The sequence below is a fragment of the Halyomorpha halys genome, unplaced genomic scaffold (assembly GCF_000696795.3).
Source record: "Halyomorpha halys isolate HHAL.00 unplaced genomic scaffold, Hhal_1.1 Scaffold1613.1, whole genome shotgun sequence".
Taxonomy (NCBI): domain Eukaryota; kingdom Metazoa; phylum Arthropoda; class Insecta; order Hemiptera; family Pentatomidae; genus Halyomorpha; species Halyomorpha halys.
This window is the reverse complement of record NW_027113338.1, coordinates 30,729-37,446: the sequence shown is the minus strand read 5'-3', so window position 1 is coordinate 37,446 and position 6,718 is coordinate 30,729.

The following is a 6,718-nucleotide window of genomic DNA, read 5'->3' as shown; positions in this document are numbered from 1 at the left end:
GGGATGTTTTGCCCTGAGACCAGAACCTATTTGTTGTAAAGATGGGGGCAGGAGATAATTCCCACTAATTGTGCTCCCTTACCAGGCCTCGGGCAAATAATTTCTCCTTTTGGAAATTACAGCGAGGTCCCACCATCACGTAGAACATTCATTTGTCCCTAGTTCTCTCTTCTTTTTCCGTGACGATCAAAACGATTCTTTTAAAATATTATTTTTTCTTTAGACAGATGTTTGAAATGAAATTAAATGAAAAAATAATTTTATTCTGGGACTTATATCCCCTAAGGATAAATACATGGTTCATCTCTGTCAATCTCTCTCACATTATCAGATTGAACGAATATAGTGTTGCTTCTGATAAGGAAAAGTGTTGTGGACTGTATGGCTGTGGGAGTAAATAAATTATGCATTATTAATAAAAAGAAACCCTCTAATTCTTAAGAAATGAGCAAACCTCTTGGAAAGAAGGTCAAAGATAAATGGCAATCTTTGTGGAATGAAAGCCCAATGAGTAAATTAAAAATTATTAAAAAAGATGTCAAGCCCTAGGGTACCTCCAATCGGAGGAGGTTGTACTGACCAGGCTGAGCGACACGAGGCTCACCCACTCCTATCATATTTCCAAAGAAACGCCCCCGAACTGCCAGTATTGCAACAATAATCTGACAGTAGGCCATATTTTCGAACAATGCCCATATTTCAAACCACACCTCAATAGCAAACCCAGATATTTCAAAAACCCTCGGAGACGATGATAAAACAATAGAATTAGTGTTTCAGTTTCTAAAATCACAACATTTACTGACAAATGTATAACATTGAACGGAAGAAAAAATAATAAAATTAATAAAAACAAAATTAAATAAAATATAAATGGCGTTGATGACTATTGAAGTTTGGCGCCACTAAACAAAAACAAACAAATCAACAAAACAATAAAAAAAATAATAATAAATATTATACTGACTATATCCAAACAGGGCACAATACTGTTACTGAGTTCGAAATTTTAACATATGAAAAATAAAATTACAATTTATTCGGTAGTGTGTATTGATGGGCAGAATAGAAAAAGATGTTGCATGGACATTTATATAAGGAGAAGATGGTTGGGGTGCGGTCAGTGAAAGGCAAAAATAACTAAAAACTAATTTATTATAGCCAACGTTTCGGCCAGAATTTCTAACCTTCCTGAGGGCTAAGAATAAAAAACAAGATACAAATAAACGAATAAAAGGATATAATAAAATAAAGTAAATAATTGTAAAAAATGAAAATAGATAAAAATAAAGTAATGAAAGAAGTAGGAAATAAAACGTATATATAGTAATTAAATATTTAAGTAAAATAACATAATTAACGAAATAAAAATATAGTTATATAATGCAAAGAAGAAACAACGGAATATGAATAGAGAGATTGTTACCAATGAGTAGTTTCACTAGACGCCTGTATTACTTCACTATAAGCTAAAATTAAATTTACTAGATTTATGTATATAAATGTACTGCTGTAAATTTTAATAAAGACATAAAAATATACATGTATCTTCTTCTTATATAAAAAGATTTAACATACAAAAAAACATTTTCGTATCAAATTACCTTTTACAATTAGTTATAGATACTAAGTTACGTTGACAGTGTTGAATATGATATTAAAAAATAACTGCCGTTATATGACCTACTTTTCGCGCAAAAACTTAAACAGGACTCAATTCGAAAGATTGCTACTACAAAGTCATACAACAGACATCAAAACAAGTCCCTATGAGATCTGAAATAGAACACTGAGCCTGACCTATCTCTGCCCGGCCGTTTTCTCTTTGATCCTCAAGCGATGTATTGGTCCTCGTCAAAGGGAAGTCTACCCACTACTGAATCCCAAAGCCGATTAGATCGAAATTAAAAATAAAAGGAGACAGCTGCTCAAGAAGGCAATATTTCCTTTGAGAGTTTTCTTACCAAAGGTCCCTGGATATTGGATTGCGGCTGTGAACTCGGGACTCTGGGAGGAGTGTAGTCTTTATAGGAAACTTAACTTGCAGGGACCAGTTCTAGAGTATACGGACCAACTTACCACAATCCCCCCCCCACTGAGTTCTGCTAAAACTTTTATAGGTTGAGCCACACTAGTAAAATATTTTCTGGGCCTACGCCTACAGGAAATTGGAAAGGGAATAGTTAAACAATAGAATATTCATGTCAAGGAATTATAGCTATACATACTCTACATAAGTTAAATAAATATATAAAAACATCTTAGTTAATTTTTTAATTTACTATTTATTTAATAATTACCAGAACGTCCTAGTGGTTAATGTAACCGTTACATTTTTTTTAATAACTGATTATGGTGGGTATAGTCTCGTACAAAAGGCACCCCTAACAATATATAAATAAAAAAAATAAGATAAAGTAAATAGACAAAAATAACAGTACTTAATAAATGAGAAAAGTAAAATTAATAAAAAAAATAACAACATTCGTAGACCTAACAAAACAAACAACTGCCCTTTAATAGGTAAAAAAATGAAATTAAATTAAAAGAAGTTAATTTGAAAAGAAGACGAAGAGAAAAAAAAGTAAAATAGAAGTAATGTGAATAATGGAATTAATAAACATAGAATTTATAAGAGAATGTCCTGCAGCAGCCTGGACTTCAGTCTTCGGGTTGAGGTTAGGTTTCCTAATAACAAGAGCCGGGAAGAAAAAAAAGGCATTTATCTCACCCCAATTTTTGATTACATCAATAAAAACTATCTATAATTACTAGTAGAAATTAGTGAGTCTGCCAAGTATAGGTAGGGGGAATAAAAAATGGCGGCTATTTCAAAACCTTAAAAAATCACTGATTTTTCATTCGGAGCTCTATATCTTAAAAACTACCAACAACACTAGAAAATATAAGAGAATATTATTTAAAGAAGAATAAATTTGCTGAAATATTAGCCCTAAAAGAGCTTACGTAATAGTTCTCGAGATATAGCTTTTTAAAAAGCAAAATTTCTTAAAAATCTACTGAAAGATTAGTAGTTAGTTAATTCATTTTGAGAAATCTATATCTTAAGAACTATGTGACGTATAGATGTCTATTAGCACTCAAATTAAAGCTAGTTTAATGGACTATAAAGAAGTTTATGACCTTTACCTTCGTAGAAATCGTCAATGATAGGAGTGACAAACCCACCCTATGAAAACCTCGTCATGAGGTCTTGGACCTCTATGGTCTGTCGCGCCAATAATAATGATATTTTCATTAAAGCAATAAAAAATTGGGGTGAAATAACCGATTTTTTTCTCCTTTTGGGTTCTTAGCAGCTATGTACGATAGACTACATAGACTACCATTTTCTATGTGTTCTAAATTAATTTGAACAGATTTTTTTTTTTTAATAAATGAACATATTATTATAAATAAACTAATACTGATTTTAATGAACCGATGAATATTCTCTCGTATTAGGAAGAACAGTATCTGAAGATGCGACTTATGAAATTAATATTAAGGTTGAAAAAGAATAAATCATACATATTGGTGTATATAAGGAAGAGTTTAAGGAACAAGCAGCTTGCATTCAACATTATAACATAATAATTATCGTATCAAGAGCAAGAAGATGCACCATCTATAGGTAATCATGCTCACTAGACGTCAGCTACCCGGCGAAAACATATTCAATATTTATTTCGTCATTAGAGCAATGAAAAAAAAGAATTTTAACATTTATTATCGGGCTGCACAGGTCGTCCTCAGGGAGTAAAGAGTAAAATTAAAAAAAAAAGTTCTTGAAAGAATAATAAAAATAAGGAAATACTTAATTCTTTAAATGAGTAATAATTATCTACATAAAGGTAAAAGTAAAAGAAGAGGTCCTTCCAAATTCACCATTAAAGTTATCCTGTTCACCTCTCCTCAAAGAGGTAACATTACTTCCTGCAATGTTTTTCCGATTCGGTGGATCGCCATTACCCGAGAGGTATCTCGACCAAGATCTCTTCCAGGAGTAAGCTTCGGGACAGAGATATAGATAGGACGAATCCTGGCTAAAGCTCATTGCTCTAAGCCTTCTTAAGTCCTTAGCTGCCCTCTCCGGGCGCTTAATGGAAAGTCCCTGTCAAGTTGTCCACTTCCTTCTAGCCAGGACTTAGTCTATCAGGTCGCCTTCCTCTCTCCTGTCGTAAGGGAGCACATCTTTACTTTTCCGATCTTGGCAGGAACGATTTAGCAAACGCTGGGATATAATTTTGATCCCTAATAAGATCAGAACACTAATTAATTCATATTATGTTCAACCAATAGTTTTATTCTACAACTAATTATAATAATTTTTAAATTGCTTTAATAAAACATTTCTAAATCTTCTCAAAGATTCAAGTAGCAGCAGGCTTTAGATCACTTATTTATTATATTTTATTTTATTCATTTAAGAAATTACACCGAATATGATCCAAGCAGATGACAACAACTATTATAAGTTATTGGCATTTATAAATTATATATGTCAAAAGTAAGATCTCCATTTTTTAAAAATAAAAAATTCCTTTATATATAATCTTACACTTCCTTGTGGTTGGTTATTATAGTTTAAATAAAATAATTTGTATCCAATTTTAGCCTCAAAACAATTTATAATTCTTTGGAAGTCCGACGTTTCGGCCAATTCGTTCATTCTCAAGTAAAATCTTAAATACAATTTTATAACCATATAAAAAAAACTTTAGGCTATTCTGCCCAGGTCATTAATTTCAGTCCACAATCGCCCTATTTTACCAATTCTTCATATTAAATTAAAAATTAGAACTTCTACTTAGTTAATTTTCACTATTATAATTTATCACATCAATATTTATCACAACACAAATATTTGTGTTGTAATTTAAAGGTTGATAGGTTAATTTTGTTAATAAATAAATTACTTATCTTATTTTGTTAATATATCTCCAGATTCATTTAAATTCAGATAAATGTTCAGGAAAACAAATATTACTTTGGAAGTGCCTATTGTTAATTCAGAGGATGATGCAGGAGTTCCGCCCTCTGTTACGGTTAATACTAGCGATATAAGCTTAGGGCATGGTTTTGTAAATGTGACTGTTTAGTTTTTGAACACGTTACGATTGTTCAATATGAAGTGGTGATAGCTTATCAGGCCCAGTTTCTTGACTGTTTTTATCGAAATGTCACCTTATAAGAGATGTTTTCGTTAATGTCTTGTTTTGCTAAATCACTTCAATGGGCGGTCATTAACACCAGAAGTGTGGATAAAGTGCAGTGCATGGCAGAGTTTCTTCAGCCCGTTCTGGATAGGAGAGAGGTGGCAGGGGGTCATCTTCATACTTCTGGGGAAGGTGAGACGGTGAACGAAAATGAGATATCGGACCATCCTGAGTTCTGCTAGAAGTATGCCAAAGGACTACGTGGGGTTCGAACTAAACTTTATTTTATTTTAATTTTATATTCCTCTTTTGTATAGTAATGTAAATTTAGTTAAAACGGTTAAGCTACGGCATTTAAGTCAAGGCTATAATTTTTTTTTTTTAAATTAATAAGAATTCTTTTAATCATTCCTTGTACATATATTTCATATTATTATTAAACTTTAGTACATATAGTTCTGCTGTTCTTTCTTATGCATATAAACCATTTTCAGCTTGTAAATTTACTTATATTTTGTTTTGTTGTTCACTTAATATTATAATAATTCCACAGGTTTTCTGTTATCTACATGTAAAGGTGTTCGCCAGTCGTCATAATTCGATAATTATTTATATAGGTGTATATTGTAGTTACATTGTGGGCATATTGGAGTCATCGTTTCGTGGTTTTCCTTATTTCTAAGGGAAAAAATAAAGTGGCACCTAAGGAGAAATTTATTCTTTATTCGTTTTTTTCCCTTTTGCGATTATATTTATTTATTTATTTTTTTACTTCAACTTACCCCCTTCTCTACTTAGCGTGTACAAATATAAACGATAAATATATAACTAAATGTAAATAAAAATTAGCGGTTATACCTCTTCCTAATTTTACCAAAAGGTCGAGGGAGCCACTGCACTATATAGGGCAAGATTATTTTATGTGAATGATAAAAATTAATAATTTTATTCAGTGAATTCTGTATTTAAAATTCAAACAATTATAATAGATTTTATTCTAAAATGACCAGCCCGTTCTCATCTCCTAGTTGAGCCTTCCTGCTCTCATCCCTACTCCCTGTATCCCTTTGTACAACTCTATCCCTCAGGAACTCCGTCCCTCCCGAGGTTACACAGCTAACCACAGAAGAGTCAACACAGGAGTCGAACACATGACCCTCTGAGCCTCAGCTTGATCCAATATTGTATCTTCACCACACTGCTCTCAGTTATGTTGTCCTCTCATATCTCGAACTAATAGTAGAAGAGGCCAAGAGGAGAAAAAAGGCAGTTATCTCACCCCGATTTTTGATTACTTTAATGAAAACTATGTATAATTACTAGTCAAAATTAATGACTCTATCAAGTATAGGTAAGGGAAATAAAAAATGGAGGCTGTTTCAAAGTGATAAAAAAAACAAAAATTTTCATTCGGAGCTCTATATCTTAAAAAATAAGAACAAGACAAGAAAACCTAGGAGTACGTCATTTAAAGAGGAGCAAATTTGCTAAAGCATGAGCCCTAATAGAGTTATTTACGTTAAATATTTTTCGAGATATTTTTAAAAAGCAACGTTTCA